This window comes from Malus sylvestris, chromosome 1, assembly GCF_916048215.2.
Source record: "Malus sylvestris chromosome 1, drMalSylv7.2, whole genome shotgun sequence".
Classification (NCBI taxonomy): Eukaryota; Viridiplantae; Streptophyta; class Magnoliopsida; order Rosales; family Rosaceae; genus Malus; species Malus sylvestris.
The window spans coordinates 12021579-12040616 of NC_062260.1; the positions used below are offsets into that span (position 1 = coordinate 12021579).

General features: G+C 36.8%; 1 long non-coding RNA gene across 1 annotated transcript; it reads right to left on the reverse strand.

Moving 5' to 3' along the window:
- Positions 1–15967: 15967 nt before the first annotated feature.
- Positions 15968–18028, reverse strand: LOC126606807 (uncharacterized). The gene is made up of 3 exons (XR_007617489.1): positions 17849–18028; positions 17090–17151; positions 15968–16034 (listed from the first exon to the last, which is right to left on the reverse strand). It is a non-coding gene; the product is annotated as an uncharacterized LOC126606807 (long non-coding RNA).
- Between the last annotated feature and the right edge of the window lie 1010 nt (positions 18029–19038).

Here is a 19038-nt window from a genome sequence, read left to right on the forward strand (position 1 = left end):
GTAAGATTAAAAGCCAAAAGAGAAAAGGGAGGAGAAGATCGTGAAAGGCAGGGACGGGGAAAATTGCAAGCTACCAAAAAAGCAAAGAAAGGAAGAAAAGACAGGAAAGGCATGGGACTGCCACCGACCCTAGCAATAGCTAGGGACAACGGTGACGCAGAGCGATGGAACCGAGGACTACTCACATGAGGCGGTGAGAAATACTCTCATAATAAGAGAAGATATCTCTCACAGGAGGATAGAGACTTTGCTATCTTTTTTTGTCTCACTATCATATACTCAAACTATAGTTCTCTAATCACTTCCATGCCTCTGTTAGTTGGACTATTAATTCTTCTGTTAACAATGATGTGGTGGTACGGAATTCATTTATCCTTCACTTATCAGGGTCTAGCCTGAGTCCAAGAGCTTTGACGATATAGGTAAGCTCCAATGAAAGAATATTGGAAGGAAAACATACTTCGAATATGAACTTGTTCCCATTCAATAGTCAAGAATTCTTGACTGCATCGAGCTGGAACAATCTATTCTTCTGAATACCTCAATTCAACGCCAATTTTTTGCTGTTACCATATACTATTCACCTCTAATCGGTGATAAATAAAGCATTCGTACTTTTCATTTTGTCTCTCAAAACGAGCTTTCAAGAGACACTTAATAACCAATTTTTGAATGATAAGCTAAGGATCCTATAAGTCCAACATTGATTCCTTTAGACATGTCAATGGAGAAGTGCATCCATAGTGACTATGGTGGATATCTAGTATACAAAAACTAGCAATTCACCTCATTTTGGGCCCATATAACTCAATTTTTATCCATGAACTATTTTTTGCTTGATCCAAGAGTTTCGATGATGCTGAAATGCCCAAGATCCTGTCCAGATGGAGCAAAATGCAAATCGGGCCTTGATTTTGCAACAACTATTTGCAAGGATAAGCTAATTCAAAGGAAAATGAGTCCCTCACAACAGGTACAACCATGGGACCTATACCTCCGACATTGTCGCCCGGCACTTGCCAACTCCAGCCTCATTTGATATGCAAGTGGAACGGCTCGTTGAATGGTGCCTCACATACGCATCGCCGACTATAAGGTGTGTTATAGCACCAAATGTTTAGAGTTGGACATTCTTGCGGGCTTGCACAAATCGGGCCATCGTCAAAGTCGTCGATGTCTTGTCGTTCTCTTAAGGTTGTGAGGATGCTCCAAATTCACTTGTATCGTCGAGTTTTCTTCTACTTTTTTTTATAAGGTGTTGATGCACAAAATCAGTGAGGACTTTGGTACAACAGAAAGTGTTAAGTTTGTGACCTTCGCTAGATTGCTCCGATCACTAGTGTGGATAAGTATGTAAATGGAGCGACAGGGAAGCAAACATAAGATGTACGTGGTTCACCCAGATTGGCTACGTCCACGGAGTAGAGGAGTTCTCATTAATTATGAAGGGTTTACACAAGTACATAGGTTCAAGCTCTCCTTTAGAGAGTACTAGTGAATGATTTAGTACAAATGACATTAGGAAATATTGTGAGAGAATGATCTCTATTTATATAAGAGAGTTTCTAGTTTCATTCTGACATTGACACGTGTCGTGTTGTGATTGGCTTCTGATGTTGACACGTGTCGCGCTATGATTGGCTTCTGATGTTGACACGTGTCGCGCTATGATTGGCTTCTGATGTCGACACGTGTCGCGTTGTGATTGGCCTCTTGGTTGGAAGGAAACTCTTATGGGTCCTTGACGATATAACGTTGATCGGTGCTCAGTAGTTTCGGGATTGGTCAAGTATGGTACAAACATAAGGTATCTATCCCAACCTTTTAAAATCCGAAGTCTGTCCCTACTTGCAAGTTTTCAATCTTTTGATGTGGCTGGTGCTAGGTTAAAAATTATGTTAAATATTGCTCAAACATGTGACTCGACTTGATAGTGTGAATTTGAATGCTTTAACTTTTCGTGCATGAATTTTCTAGTTTATCAACTAAAAAAGTCGTGCACGAATTCATGTCATTGAAAATCATCCCTGACTAAAAAAAACCCTTTATATGGGAGGGGTAAAATGCAAGTGGTTTGTAGCTTAGTTGGTTAAGAACATTCACCCTTACATTCGAGGTCCCGTGTTTTAGAATTCTCCTCCCCATAGTTTAATGTAGAAATCTTATCGTTTGAAAAAAAAAAAGAAAAAAAAAAGGGGGGGTCAAACATTTTCTTTGTTACTTAAACAAACCATTAATCTTATAATGTCATCTAAATCTTAGGATTAAGATTCTCCATTTGGATGGACCCTTATTATGCTCTCTATTACAAGGCAGATGTAAGGGCTAAATAATGTGGATTTGCTCACCAAACTTGAAAGTTACTAGTTTATTACTGGTTGAGTTGATAAAGTATGGGGAGTACATCTTCAAACGGGAGTTGAAAACAAAGGTATAAGATGTACAACTTTCAGAATCTTCATCCAAGCGGATTCAAGAAATTAGAGGATGTCTATGTAGGACCAAGTGTCCCACTCATGCAACTTGATAAGTTCTTATTAAAATATTATTTGATGAGAATATGCATACTTTCTTTAATAGGAAGTAGTACTGAGTAGTACGAAAAATGAATAGTAGAGATTAAAAGTAAAATATCTAAAATCGTGAAAATTAATTATAACAACTAAAACACTCGCAACAAGTGATGCATAGTAGTGAAGTCAACATCTGGGCAACCCATGTAAAATAAGATATCCAGAGCAGATTGGAAGCTGCCAGGAGAGCATTTTGGTTGGTATCCACATCTCTTTCGAAAAGAAAAAAAAAATCGCAAGAGAGAAAATTAAAGAAAGAAAATGTTCAGTGTTCATTCTTTTTATGACTTAAACCTAACTTTGTACATGGACTTGCACTATTAGTACTATTACTGATCCTTGGACAAAGCAGCCCATGATGGTTTATTTGTGCCTGCAGTGCCCCACTACATCAACATCAGCTTATTGAGTTGAGCTTGAAGGAGCAATGACCTAATTTTCCCAAATGGTAATGTTCTCTGCCCTTTTTTCTTGATGCAGTGATGTCCTAATAGGGCTTGTTTTCATTTTCTTTTCAAATCCAACTTTTAACCTCGCAATAGAAAGGCGAGCGTTATTTAGCATGAAATGAATGTCAAAAGGAAAAGTCTTAACTGTTGCTAGTTGCTCATATTCACTGTGCTCAACTTCAACATGCATCAATAATTGTCGATTCTTTACGCGCATTAATTAGGAATAAGATTTACTCCAGATCTCTGTGTTTGGAACTTGCAAATCGAGAAATTCAGACCGTTCAAGAGTGAGAAGAGATCCGTGCCGTTCCCCTTATGAGGAGATTTTTTAATTTATGGAAGACTCGTTTGAGTTCATGAAGGAATGTAGTTCAATTCCTTAATTTTGATTACTTAGGCCCCGTTTGGGATTGAGGTGATTTTAAAAAAAGCCACTGTGAAAAAAAGCTGAGGGTCATTTTTGTGTTTGGTAAACTGAAAAAAAAGGGCTTATTTTGGAAGCTGCTGTGAGAATAAGCTGAAAATCAAAGGAAAAGCTGAAGCTGCTATTTGCTGCTTTGAAAAAAAACCAGTTTTTTCAAAGCACATGGAGCTACAGTGCTCCTTTAATGAAAAGACACACTATCATCCTGCTTTTTTTTCCAAAAGCACTTTCACAAAAAAATTTACCAAACACTCTACTGGCTTTATTTCACAGCCGCTTATTCTCACAGCACAACCGCTTATTATCACAGCAGCTTTTTTTCAAAGCACAGCAATACCAAACCAGCCCTTAATCTTGTTGATTGTACCAGGATACAAATTTGAACTAATTTCAAGGATGTACTGCTGAAGCAACTTCTTTATTCATGTAGTCGTGAAACATGCATGCAGCTCTTAATTTCCATGGACCATGTTTTACTATATAATAATGGGAACTTTCAAAGCTCCCGGTACTGTTCACTTTAATGAAAAATCATATTTTTACATTAAAAAGTCAATCATGATCAGGGACAGAGCCATAAATTTCTTTTAGTGGGGGCAACCGAAAACACCTAAGAAACCTTATTATAGTATGGTTATACGCAATATGATATTAAAAATAGTTTCAAATGATGATATATCGCAATTCCAATGTTACAAAAATTTCAATATAGTAGTGGAAAATGGCAAAGTGATGAGAAAAATATAAGTACATGAAAAGCGGGATGTGGTTTTTTTGGTTTGAATGACAAAACAAGAGCATTATTGCTCATATAATATTTGATATGGATATTAGATACATATATTTTCTTCAAAAATAACCCGTGTATATTATATAATTGTAGTCTATAACTAAACAAACGATTTACTTGAGGGGGGGCATCTGCCCCCAGTGAGCCTTCAATGGCTCCGTCCATGATCTTGATACTATTTACTTTACCCTTTATTTTGTCCTTATTGTTAAAACTCAAAGTTTTCAAACTTTTTCATTAGTTTTCTTATAATAATTGTACAGTAGCAGACATTAACGAGATCCAATCCAATCCAAGAATATATCAGCCATTCTTTTAATCTTTTCCTTTTCCTTTCCGTCAATTGACTCAATTATGCCATCTCCCAGTACTCCCACCATGTTTAAAGCAGTGATTACAAAAGATTTGATTCAGGAGATGGCTAATCTCATGTGTGATGGCCTATATATAAGAACAAAAACAAAAAATGCACGTTACATCAGCAGGCACTGTTGAGATAAAACCACTACGGATTCCACTAACAATTGTCCATCAAAAGCTTCTATGTACTGTCCCCATGTGATTTTAGTGCAATTTGGGACCCGAGAATGCATATATATATATAGCTTGCTTATCATCCGTACGTTTAAAACCCTACTATTTTTCACTTGATTTTCTTCGAGAGAGTATATATATCTGGTGGTATGGAAGGACAAATCTGAAATGAGATATCTTAAGAAAAAAAATGGTGTGTTGAGCAGTTGGTTTGAAAGAAGTCACTTGGATCATCATGGCATATAAAAAAGTTTATCAAAACTATATATGTAATAATGTAAAAATGTGTGGGAGTCATGTTTTACGGTGAGTTTTGATCCAAGTGCATTTTCTTCAAAGCTACAAAGTGGTTTGAAAGTTTCATCTCTAGTAAAACATTATTCATGCACTAATAAGCACATAATTAGCACACCACGACATAACAGCACACAAGATCAAAGATACAATATTTGCAAAATATATTAGTTGACTGCTGACGAGTGAGAATCAAACACGAGACTCAAGTTTACGACAAATATATACGGATCCACAACATTTCAAAAATATAGAAAAGAGTGGGAAAATGTGATATTTCTCATATGGTACGGGTGCAGAGATATTTTATTTGGGCCCCAAAAATCCCCTATGCCCTATGGGAGAGAATGTGGGTGGAGATACGTTGTTTGTGTAAAGACTAAAGAATGTGATGGAATTGTTTTTTTTCACAACACACCAAGTATTTGCCCACTAGCTAGCTTGTTTGTGATTGCGACGAACACTCTTGAAAATGGCACTGTTGCTGAAAGATCGAAATGAACTGGAAAAGTGAGATGGCTCTGGCAATAACGACGACAACAACAAGAGAGAGAGAGAGAGAGTGTGTGTGTACAAAGCTTCAGTACAGAGAAGAAAAAGGTCGTGAGTTTGTCATGGATATTATGGATATATTTGAAGTTCGAAAGCACCATGGTCCATGGAAACAGTGAAATTAGGACATGAAAATAAAAGATGATCAGTGTGGGGCTAATAAAAGTTGAGTGGTTGAAGAATGAAATGTAACATGGTCTTTGTTGGTTATCATGATCTTTGGCGTCTTGGAATATCACTTTCCGTGACGTCAAATTAATCGGCTAATGAATTAAATTGTTTAATTTCCTTGAAACTTCTCGCTTTATGTTGCATGTCAACACAAATTACGTGAAGCACGCATGGTTGTTTGGATTTCACACATGAAACAATCTGCTTTGATGCTATAAAGAAAGTTACGTTTCACAATAAAACTAATTAGCAATATGGGAGTAGCCCAATTACTTATAAGCACACGCAAGGTTCCTCTTTTTCCCGATGTGAAATTCATACTCTCAACAATGTTAACATTGTTGTAGGCATAATTTACTAAACAATTATTAAGGTCATGGAGAGAGAAAGGGTGTGGCACATAAAGTCTTATATCTACTAAGATTTACACAATCACATTCCTAATCAATAAGACTGCAACACTCCCCCTTGAGTGTGTAAATACTCAAGTAAATGGCGCATCAGGTCTTCAGCGATGAAGTAAGTACAGTTGATGAAGTCGTCGGCACAATGAGCGAATACGAGTCTCATATCAATGGAAGAATGCATAAAAAGTAAAACTCACAAAACCTCGCTATGGTAAAGCCCAAGGTGGGAGAAAAACCCATAGTCTAAGGAGAAAAGTGAGAAGTTGTATTAAGTCAAAACTAAACGTCTTTTGGATGCAAGTAGAAGAGCTCACAAGGGTATGATTAGCCCAGGATGGGTGCCTCGTTAAAACCTAGTTAGGTAGCAAAAACCCAGTGGGAAAAATGCTCCTAATAGTAAGGAATAAGAGTACACTAAGATCAAGTGAGTATACTTCTGGATACTCTCCTTGAGTTTGACATAACTTCCAAATGAGAACTACAAGCATTGCATATGAATAGTTAGGCATACCAATTCCTCGGACAAGCTTCTGGAAGGTTGACTTCGGCTATGGCGTCGTGTAGAGGTCATCAAGGTTGTATGGGATCGGCTTGCATGACTTCAATCTCTTGATGCTTTGCTGATGTAGATGTAGACGCAATATGTCTTGGTGTTGACTTTGTTGATGTATCATGGCTTGGTCGGGTTGATATATGCGACATAGTCTTCATGGATCGTCATCGAGACTCAACGATGGATGAAAACACAACAAGTGTTTCAAATATGCTCAACAAGAACTCTTAACCATGTCTCACTTGTGGCGTAGTGAAGTAAGGTGAGTCTTGGAACGATTCGAAGATTTCGCAACTAAGGTCATATTGTGGACCTCCAAGATATTGTGATACCCCTAACGGTAAAGACATAACCATTTGGGGATTTTGCCTTGTGCGGGTTTGATAAGTAAGCTGCGTCAGTATAACAAGCAAGGCAAGCATCATTTCAAGGATCAAGAGGGTTGGATCCGCTACGTTGGGATTTGCCCTCGTAGTACCTTCAGAGTACGTCTTTAATACTAATTCAGTGGATACGTGTAGGCACGGTGCTGCATCTTTACCTAGATCAACAGCGAAAAAGATGTCATGTCTAAATACAATGTGCTAAGTACAACGAAGCACAAAGTTGAACTTAGATATGGAATTTCGGATTCCATAACCTCTTCAAGGGTCTCATTTGCATATAATGTATGGACAATCATAGGTATACTTAAAGATAACACATTCTGGGTGTAGTTCGACTGGTAGACCAAAATACCGTCAGAACAACGCTTGAACTTCAGGTCAAAGCATAAACGAGTTTTCCTAATATCCTTCATCTCAAATTCCATCTTTAGGTGCGAGGTAGTTTTCTCAAGCTCTGTTAGAGTCTTAGTGAGGTGCATGTCAACAACATAAAATGTAACTCTAGTAATTCGGAATAAGACTTCATAGTTTAACACGCAAGGGCATAATTCATATCATGACTGATCAAATAATCACTTAGACAGGTATACCATATCAATCGAATTGTAAGTGAATGCCTCAAACAAGTTAAGAGGGTGTTCCGTGGTTTGGAACTATTTGAACAAGTCCATGTAATTCTTCGAGAACTTACATGTAAATCTTCGTATCTATATCTCCATGGAGAAAACACTAACCACATTTCATAATGCTACTATCAATCACATGACGTTTGAGAGAAACCTTGCGCCGTAAAGCATGCGTCATATTACACTATTTCATTCATCTCATAACGTTTCCTTTCCTATTTGTAACATAAAAGGGTTACCTTGGGCAGTGTAGGAACGACAGGTCCAAACACACTTTGGTAAGGAATTCAACCTGGATTGTAATTTCAATTGTTCAATCAGTTCTACGTTATCACTTAATCAATTGAACACAGTTCGATATCGTCGATTTTCATTTTTGTCGGTAGCTACCATATAAGTGAAAACATCATCGATGGTAATCTCATTTCAATTCCATTTAGCTCATCCAAACTAGTATACTAGACCAAGAACTTCAAGTCTCGGGAATAATCCAGATTAATCTCATGAGATGGAAATGATTTGAGACAGGGATCAAGTATAGATTCATTATTGTGCCGCGTCTTCCTCTTCCAGGGAAGTGAATCCTACGAACCGAGTGATCTGTTGTGCTCCAGGCCAAGACAGATTGATTGGATATCCGCCAGTGTACAGAACCGTCCAACATGGGTGTCTAAACCGTCTAACATAGGTGTCTAAACCACCCAACAGGGGCGGCACAACCTCCAGGGATGTTAACTCGACGTCCGTTAAGTACATCTATCCTTGCAAGCATGTTTGCAACTGGTATATGATCTCGTCACTTTAACTAGATCAGAGGAATGTGTCTAGAGCAACATTCTGAAAGCAAGAATTCATCGCACTTGCTTATCACACTTGTGCGCTATGGGGATCGAAATGAGACATAGTGGGAAACGTCCACGAAATTCGTGTCGTTCTACAGGAACGTTGACGTTCTTATCTCCCCCTAACGACGGAAAGACTGTCTCATTAAAATGACAACCAAATGAGCGGTAAAGAGATCACATGCAAGGGCTTGAAGAGAACTAGTGTGAAGGAGAATCATAATCGACAAAGATTCACATCCTTCTTTGAGGACCCATGTTGGTACGTTGTGGCGGCGCAACTTGGCACAAAGAATGCACACCCAAATGCATAAATATGAAAATCATCAGGTTCGTACCCAATAATCAACTGTAACGTCATATAGGTTGGGTGGTAATGGGCCTCAAGGCAGACCAACATAACTGCGTACAAGATTGCATAACCCTAGGCAAAAACCAAAAACTTGGTACGCTTACCAAAATTTGGGCAATCATTTAAATTGCGTTTTATGATCGCTAGGCGAGGCTATTTGGGGTGAACATGGGAATTCGATGTTCAATTATAAACCCAAAATACAAGCAATACTTTATCGAAAATCGTCGATATAAACTCTCCGGCATTATCCAGTCTCTCGAACCTTAAAGGATAAGTAAGGTGGTGAACCCTTAATCGACCGGGGGTTTAGCAGTAATGTGTGTGGACACACATGTGACCAGTTTATTGATTCATCAACCAAAACCATAAGTATTTATATGGTCCGCATTTGGGTTGGATTAGTTCACATATATTCTCTTGAATCTACTATGAAAAGAAGGGTGATTTCGTATCTTTGCGAAGGATGATTTAGAAAATCAATTTCCCTAATGAGCAAGCTTGGCAAAGTGTGCTTGTAGGCACAAGATCCTTACTTTAGGTAAAACGATGCGTCGTAGCATTATTGTTCGATCTAAGTGTCCCAAAAGTTCGTCCCAAAGCAAGTAAACTGCTCAATCACCAGGCTCAAAGTCGGCCATATGTGGTGTATTCCTAATTGGGAGACAACCCATTGGCCCCAAATCAAAGCTTCAGACTCATTTTTGGAGGTGGTGCAAAGATATTTCACTCTATTTTCTTCAGTGATTCATTTATAATCATTGTCATCTCGAATATCCTTAAAACTCAACAACATGGAGAATTTAAGGTCCCTTAAATGGTAATTCGGTACCATTCATACAACGAAGAGCTTGCCAATACTCTTAATCAGGTTGGTTAGACCTAAAGTCATTGTTAGATATGTGATTTAGGTGTAAAGTTGGTGTGCGTAGTACGCATTCATCCAAACAACTAACTTTCCCACATTCCTACCTAATCACGTGTTTAATTGAATTGGTCACATGTATTAAGAAACATGATTCAATTAACTCATATTCGAGGATAATATCAATAAGATTATCCATAAGTAAAACATACATCAAACTTGAATCCAAGAACATGGAAAAATGTTCACAAAGTAAATGGTTTACTAAGGGGATTTGGCCAACAAGGCCATCCATGTCAAAATTCTGCTCTTCCAACAATGTTCGGTGGAGCAAAATTAGTCTCACATATTAACTACTAGAATGGTACTTGATGAATAGATTTTATATTATATATTTTACCCTAATCTTAGTATATTTTGGTTAATATATTGGAAGAATTTTGATACTTTGAATTGTATTTTCAATATAGGACTTTCGACTTCCTCTGGAGCAAAACAGGATCAAATGGACGAATTTTGGAGTAATTCCAGTTGGAGGACGTTCGTGAGTCACTTAGCTTAATCGTATCAAAATTTGGGATTTTTCCACCAAGCGGTTATTTTCTGGCGATGAAATAAAGAAGCAGTGCGCAGTGCTGGAAAATGACGTTTTTGGGCTTAAATGACGTTTTTGGAGCCCAAGATGACCTCGGATGGGTTCGTGGCCTTCTGGAAAAGTGTTCAGAATACTCCAAAAATTAAATCCAGCTATATTGGGCCAGTTTTTGAGCAGCTTATGGGTCAAAACGTGGCTGTTCAGATTTTGGACGAATTTTTACTATTTTAATTTAGGGTTATGTTTGTCTTTAGGGGGATTAGGGTTTGTGTGGTGGCTGAGTAAATATATTGCTTAGCCGTCTACAGTTTCAGACTACGCTTTATTTTATGCAATATTGGAGACAGAGAGAAGTGTTAGGGTTTTGAAGATTTTCTACTTGAAGGTGTTTTCAATCCTTTTCTTAAGAGATATTTCTATGATTTCAATTATGAATATGCGGAACTAATTTCTTTTGCTAGGGCGAAGCCTTGAGCCTTAGCAGGAATATGTGATTTTTATTTAATTGCTTATGATCGATTGCATGCGTACTTTGAATTGTTAATCACCGGGATAAAAACTATCTAATTATCGTAATGCCTGATCACCATTAGGATCTTTAGAAAAGTAATTTGATGCAATTTTGGTCGGAAGATTCCCTGAAATTGACGATGGCTTCTTGTGATTAATAATTGTAATTTCTCTTAGGATGAATATCACGTCTTAAGGATTGCATGGTTTTTCAAAGGATTTTCATAAAGCATAATGAGTCTTTCATGTTTAGATTTGATCCAAACGTCCGGACGGGTTGCATGTTAGATATACGTTCTATATTGGAGGTTCCAAGTGGAATATGAATTAGGAAAATCTAACCTTCAAAGAGCATGTATAGATCATAAGTAATTGGTAAAAATTCATAGGATTGCTAGATGATGGTGGAACCCTAGTGCTTTCTTAATTTTATTCTCCCAAAACTGTTTTCTTTCTCTCTAGCTCTAATATTGCAGATTGTTTATTTTAATTCATTAAATTCGTTTTTATTTTAATTAGGTTATAAAATCAATCACTTCAATTTCTACTTTACAATAATTAAATGGAATCTGATTAGTTCGAATTATTTAATAATCCCTGTGGAGATGACCTTGCGAAATCCGTTTATACTACAATAAACCTTGTGATTCTTGCAAGTAAAATAGAAGATTTAAGCCCGTTCACATGAGTAGTAAAAATCCTATCAAGATTCTGCTCTTCCAACAATGTTCGGTGGAGCAAAATTAGTCTCACATATTGACTACTAGAATGGTACTCTTCAACAACATTGGTAGGGGCATGAATAGGTGCATAACCAATTATCTATTCCATCGAGACGAAAGTAGATTCTGCAGGGTTAAGGTTTGGAAATATTATCCTTTATTCTTGAAGTTTTAAGTCTTAGGTACAAAGGATCATGCTTCGGGCATGATGCCATACCTTGGTAGGCCCTGATTCTACCATATGTTGTAAAAAAAAACTCGAAATTGGATTGTGAGAGAGTATGCCATTCGGTGTATCCTTGCCAAAGCAGTGTATCACCATTCGGTTAGGCTTTGACCGAACTGGGTCGAGCCATTAGGTAGACTCCAGCCGAACTGAGTCTATACCGTTCGGTAGACTCCAGCCAAACTAGGTCTATACCTTTCTCTCACGTTTGTGGTAGTAATCAGATTCGAAAATTTGGTAAACTTCCATTTTCTACACTTGTTGCTTTAAAAACATGGAAGGATGAGAAAAGTATTCTCCAGTCAAAATTCGATCGGATTGTACTCATTCATGGACGTAATCATGGTATGCTTTAGGCAATGTCATTCATGATTAGACAGTCCATAGAAGCGAGCCAAAGAGCCATGGAATCCTCGTACAGGAGGTACTTCCATTTATAATGCTTCGGGTATAAGTCTTCGAATGAAGATCATGGGGGAGGCTTATTCAGCTCTTCCATGCCATTGTTGGCTACAATGGTTTCTTAGCTTCTTGATAGTCAAGTGGAGATTCACATCTTGTACCCCACATAAAGTGGTTTCTATTAGAAAAAGTCCAAATCAGGAAAATCAAACTTGTGTCGGTTCAACAATCCACTGAATTGGAGGAACAAGATTATGATTGGTGCTATGGGAATGAAACATCCATATGCATCAAAGTTAGAACATTCAAGTTCTAAGACATAGTTTTCATGAAAAAAACGTCGGGTTTTCATGGGTGTATTGTTTTATGAAAACTTCGGGTTTCAAAGGCACTAAATTTGAAACTACATGTTCAATTTAGTTTATGAACGTTTAGTTCATAAAAGAGAGGTTCATGTAAGAACACAAAATGCAATATGCTAATTTAAGTGTAGTGGATTTAGGTTGCTTCATAAACTCAAGTGTGAGTGCTTCGGGACTGCAAAAGTGAGTCAACGGTTCAAAGTATAAAAATAAATTATTGAATTGTTAATATCCAAAAGTGATATTCATGTCAATAATTTTGGATTCATTATCAGATTAATGGACTGCAGGTCACTTTTAATTAATTCAATAAATCGAGTCATACGGGATCGATTGTAGAAGCTAAATAATATTATTGGGTCGAAAACATAGCCTCAAAAATATTTGGGATAGGTGTCGTGAGTAGGCAAGGCCCTAAGGCCTCGGGGGTGGGCTACATGCCACAAGTCCAATTAAAAATAGGCCCAAAGGCCTTACGGGAGTGGGAGGAAACTCAGCCGCAGCTGGGTTCTTTGTTTGGATCGAAAAAAAAGGGTAGAGGTCACGGGCAGGCCCAGGAAAACTGGGTTGCAAGCTTTGTGCACGTGGGACAAGGCCCAACCCCGTGGGCTAGCTGACGCAGGCTTGTGGGAGAGGTCCCAGCCGACTGGGCTGGTGGAATCAGTTGTGGACCGAGGCAACAACGAGGTCCAGCAAGCATAAAGGCTTACGGGCGCTAGTGTGGGCAGGGCTGCAAGCCCATGGTGAAGGAACCCAAACCAGGCACACGGCCTGGTTGTTTACACAGTGCCACGGTGGTGCGGTGGGTGTGCCACGGTGGTGCGGTGGGTGTGCCGCACCATGTCCAAGTTCCCCTATTTTTTTCAAAATCCCCTAAGGTTTTAGGAAACCCTAAATATGCTTCTAATTTAATTTTATACTTTGACTCACATATTCCACATAACAATTTAATTGTGCAATGCATGAAACAAATATATGTATTGACAAATATATAAACATATACAATATATATATCGGAAGGAAAGTATAAATATAGGGGGTTCATGCATCATGGGGAATGTTTTCATGCTTCATAGTCATTTCAAATATCTTACTTTATTTTAAGTGTACCTGATTGGCAGAAAACAACAAAAGCCTTTGAATTTGTAGAAGATCCATCTCGAAAAGCCAAAATTTCATCTCTAATGCGTTGTATCACGTTCAACACAGAAAAATTAAATTGAATCAATAGCATGTAGATCAATTCAAAATAATAAATTAATCATAAAAAGAATGATTAAAGCGTAATACTCTCCTGATTGAAGATCAAACTATCTTGGTAGTGCAGCGTCAAGAGCGTGCTGATAACGTGTTGTAGGCATAATTTACTGAACGATTATGGAGGCCATAGAGAGAGAAGGGGTGCGGCACATAGAGAGAAAGAGAGAGATGTGTAATTGAGGTGTGTGTTATTTCATCCCATTGTGCCTTTATTTATAGTAGTATGGAAGGTTAATTTCTTACCCTTTAAGATTACAATATTTAATAGGTAATCTACTCCTAATAGGAATATAAGATACATTCTCATATCTACTAGGATTTATACAATCACATTACTAATCTAATAGGACAGCAACAAACACGTCATTTTTCTCTTTTCCGCATATTTGTGCTTATTTTGTCTTTTATTTCTCTTTTGATTTATTAAATTCAAATGCCTGAAATAAATAAGAATGCACGAAGAAAAAATGTGGAAAATCTTTTCCCCTTCAAATTTCTTTTGGTTGTGGAGTTTATTCTTAAAAAATAACCACCATAAGCATCATGATTCATACATTTAATATATTGCTAGGCATGCATATCATTACTCACATTAAAATAACGAATAAGACTAATGTATTTGTACCACATATTCCAAATACTAGTAATGATGTAAAGAGAAATCTCACATATATGCCTAGATCTTATTAGATATTAACAATATAGGGTGGAGTTCGTAAGTGTGACTCAACTATCGTACTCTGAAAAAAAAATTATAAAGCATAAAACGCGTACCAAACGCGGTTGGAGAGATTCTTCAATCGTAATCACTAATTTAATACTTACAAAGGAAGAAAAAAAGGGAATTCTTGTGCCCTAAGCAATTGGATATTCATGCACTGTGTGATCCACCCTAAACAACAAGTTCCACGCATATTTTTGTGAGATTCATGCTCATTGCGTTTTGGAGAGAACATTTTTCTCGATCAAACCATTGACTCGTGTACAAACTGTGATTACTGCAAATTCAAAGTAGCTTATCTACAATTGGTTTCACTACAACAAATATGGGCATTGCACACAATAAATTATCTGTGCCCTTTGAGGTCAAAGAGCACCCACAATTGTGCCCATAGACCAATAGCAACAGTGCAGAAACTAAAATATTGTATGTGCCCTCTATGGGCGTCACCATTTGTCAAAGGGCACAATACCGTGTTTTGTGCTAAAGATGCAAGCACAAATTAAGGGTCTTTTGTGCCTCAATTCTGACAATGCTGTCAGAGTACTTTCTCATCCAATGTTGGCACAAATTTTATTATTGTGCCCAATAGGTCCAATATTAAAAAAAACACATAAATTCAAATACCACATAATAAAACGAAATAGTAATACCGGCGCACCCATTTTTTCAGTTGCTGAGAGAAATAATACTTGCAAATTTAACTAATTAATATATTTATTAATCTTTAGGTGGCTTGTTTTGGAGTTTTCAGTTATCTTTGCTTCTACTGTTTGACACTTGTTTACAATTGAACTCACAATTTGATAACAAGAGTTAATGAATAAATTTAATATGTCAACTGATTAATCATTTTTCAAAGATGCAATGCAACCTAGTACTTAGCAGATGACATCAAATATTTTGCAGATGCATGTAAACATTTAGATTTGATGTTATCATTTGAGAAACAATCAAAGAACTAAGTTAACACCCATAGGCTTATTCCTTGTATTCCTCAAGAGGACCTAATTAACTTCTTAATTTTACTCAGTAAGCACAAACACTTTACAATTTATATACAGCCGAAAATAATGGAGCAATATAAGAAACTGTAGAAAGCAAACATTAAATTTGCCATTACCCCAATCTTCTACTTGATCATATAACAAGCTATTGAAGCTGACATTTTTAATCTATAAGCTTAGAAATCATAAGAAAAACAAATGTTTAAGTTGATAGTAATCTCAAATAGCAATCTCTAACAAAAATTTGACCATAAAAATGTATATCCTTCTCTCAATCAATATCAATCTTCATCCTCAACAAAAAGTTTCAATTTTTCTTGCAAAAACACAGATAGCCCAGTGCTTAGTTTTCCAAAGATTATAACCAAATGGTGCAGCTGCTAGTGTTGGTGCCCGAAGAGCTGAAAACTGAAATTCACCCACCAAAAATCCAAATAAACACAACCTTGCAAAGCAACTAAACTAATTTCAGCAATTTTACCTAAACATAAATAGAACAATTACACAAACTTTACTATCAAAGGTCTAATTTTTCAACTACATACAACAAACTCGGATCATTTCAGTGTGAATCAAAATCATAACTGCCCAAGTCTAAAATAGAGACTTTGAAGACCCTATTTGAAATTAATATCATGTATGCTTTTAGTTTCTAATCATAATGGAAATGACATGGAAAATTTATTCATTGAAACACTACATGAACACAACAGTATCATGCCACAAATTCCCAATTACAGTGATACATGCTTGATCACACAAACTTTCTGTTCAGCAATCTGATTATGAAACCACCAAGATACTTAGTCTGAGGAGTTTTAGAACTAAAATTCTAGTGGGTAAAGGGTGATAACATTTTTGAGGTAAAATTAAAGATCAGTAAACATATATTAGCACAAAGAAAGATATACAACTAAACATGGCATTGACATGCATTGACATGCATATTAAATCCCACTAGAAGTCAACTGATTATTTCTAGTCTTCTTGTTTGTGTTTGTCCATGGTTCATCACTTCTGGCTTCATATAGATTTAGGATCACTGGTTCATCTAGACTATCAACCAAGAGACTTCTGAAAATTTATCAAAAATAAACTCCCAGCACAACTAAGGCAGAGTCTAAGCCAAAACTTCTGAGAACAAAAGTCTGGTATATTTGACATGAAATAACAGCAAGCTAGCTTCGATGTCACATCATTTCTTTAGCAACACTTTAGCCGATTTACCAAATGTTGGTCTGGTAAAAACTTTCATACCATGTTCTATATAGTTTTGAGCTATTTTCAAATTTCGGAAACTCTGAAAAGTATAGCTGAGCCAGGAATGACTAAATGAGTACAAATAAAGAGGTTTTGCAAATGGGTTTGGTCTAAGATATGCATATTTGAACAAGGTAAAAATATCAAGAAGAAATTTAGACTCAGTATATATCCAATCAAATTTTATGTAATCAGAAACTCACTCTTCAACTCCAGGTCATAAAGTCAAACTTTCTGACATCAGAAACTCTTCCATAGCAATTTTCTGTCAAAAACGAATTAATATTAGCTATTTTCATTCTACATATGGGAGAGCTAAAAGACTAATCATCCTAGTAAATTTGAATCTCAACATGAGTTAATTAGATGTTTAGATACAAGTGGGAAATAAAAGGATATTTATTAACCTTTCCCATTCGTTAATGTATTTTACACTTTTACCTTGTATTGTAAGATAAAAAAAAAGCTATGAAAGTAACAAGTGAAATGAGTTTGCAATTATCTCAAATAAGCTATTATTTCTTTTGTGTAAAAATGATAATTTTCATAAGCTATCTAGCTTTGTTGTTGTTGCTGTTTGTATCAAACCAAATAAAAATATAATTTTGAAGCGAAAAATAATAAGAAGGTTCAGTTGTTTTAAAACCAGCCCCTACCCTGGAAAAATATACAAACAGTTCTCTTAATTTAGTGATTAACTGAATCATAAATGCTTCCTTATTTTTGTTCCTCAGTATACATAACCATATAATCAAAAATACATTGATTGAAATACTAACCCAGGATTATCAAACCCCAAACCATTAGTGTGGATTTTTGCAACTTGAAAAATGCAGGACACGTTGTTTGGCATGTTCCAGATTCAGTAGTCTCGAAAAGTCAGTGCAAGATTTGTAATTTGGTAACTCAATATAACAAAATAAAAAACAATTGATGAAATAAAGATGCAGAGATGTACTTACACTGAGGAAATGGAGCAATCAGAGACCTGCACTTCACATATTCAAATCTTCTTTTAGAATCAACATGCACTGTACCCAAAGAATCACCCCAGAAGTAAACTACATATTCAGAAATAGAATAAAAGAAATCTGAAATCATAATTGCAACTTTAAGCTTCAGAAATACCCATCTATATGAGGTTGTGGCTGGAAGCTGAGAGCAAGAAAGATATACAAAATATAATCCTAGATCCATCCATCAAAGAATTCATCAAATCCAGATCAACATAGCTTGAAGAAGACAATCCCAAAAATTAAATAGCACGAAAGAAACTCAAACTTAAAAATTAACTAATACTTGAAGAAGAGAGTGCCAAGAGGGATCTTACTCTTAACTACAACCTGTAAACTTACAGAAAACATTCGTCCAAACCCATCTAGCGGCGAAGTGGCGGATTGATGAGATTTTTTTGCCCCACCCCTGCGACCCACGATATTTTTATTGATGTAGCCTTGGATTGGTTCATCAAAAACCACCAGATCAGGAAAGGGAAGCGAGATGGACCAAATATGGGATTGGTTCATCAAAAACCACCAGATAGAGAAGGAAAAGAGAGATGGATGAATCCAGGAAGGTAGAGAGAGAAAGGGGGTCAGAGAGAGAGACATAGGTGAGAGAGAGAGAGAGAGAGAGTCTGAGGGAGGCGGAGCGGAAGAAGAAAGTAGGGGAAGGGATAGTGGATAGATGAGAGAGAGACAGAGAGAGAGAGAGTAAGAGGAAGGGGAAAAAGGGAAAGAGGAGAGAGGGACGGTAAGCGGAACTGTGGAAGAGAGATTGAAAGAGAGTGAAAATGTTGAGTGGGGTGCGGTGGTGGGCCTTGATCAATAAAAAATAATATTAAAACGATTTTGTGTTCAGATTTGTTTAGTAAGACACATATACTTATGCGATTATAAAAGTAGGACACGTACAATTGTGCGCTTAAGTCTATGTATGGACACAAATATCCCTTTGTGTGTATTTTTTATCAAAAAGTTGTCAGCCTAATGTGTTTGTGTCCATTTTCTTTTACATTGGGCACAATGCATTGTGCTCTTTATTGAATGGACACTGTTCCATTGTATTGGTGTTCATAGAGACACATACTCTTCATTTGTGTCCTTAGTTTTGTACCCAAAGCCCTGTTTTGTTGTAGTGTTTGCTCAAATTT